This window comes from Cydia pomonella, chromosome 21 (assembly GCF_033807575.1).
Source record: "Cydia pomonella isolate Wapato2018A chromosome 21, ilCydPomo1, whole genome shotgun sequence".
NCBI lineage: Eukaryota > Metazoa > Arthropoda > Insecta > Lepidoptera > Tortricidae > Cydia > Cydia pomonella.
The window spans coordinates 7,648,269-7,648,716 of NC_084723.1; positions in this window are offsets into that span (position 1 = coordinate 7,648,269).

A 448-nucleotide genomic window follows, 5' to 3' on the forward strand; every position below is an offset into this window, starting at 1 on the left:
GCCACAACACATAAAAAAGAAGTTGGTTTTCTATTACAGAATATATAAGTTTATTTTTGCAGTGTTGCCTGACATGAATATACTTGAAATTAATATAAATCGGTTTGAAGTAAAAAAAATATTTGATTTTGTTCACATTTCGTTACATGTTTTAGAATTAAAAAGTCGAGCAACATAAGGTTGAATACAGAAATGCGTGTGTATGCGAAAATCATGATACTGTAGAAAAGTGCCAGAAAAAAAACCCTTGAATATCTTAAAGCCCGACCAGAAATATATGATCATTGCCAAGAGGGCGCTGTTATTCTCATGTGACAGTTCAGTTTAGTATAAATTTTTTTAGTTCCAATCCATATCCAATTAAATTCTGCAATACGGCGCGTGATCATATATTACTGGTCAGGCTTTAGGTTAGGATTAGGAATACCTTGCAATATTATAATATTAA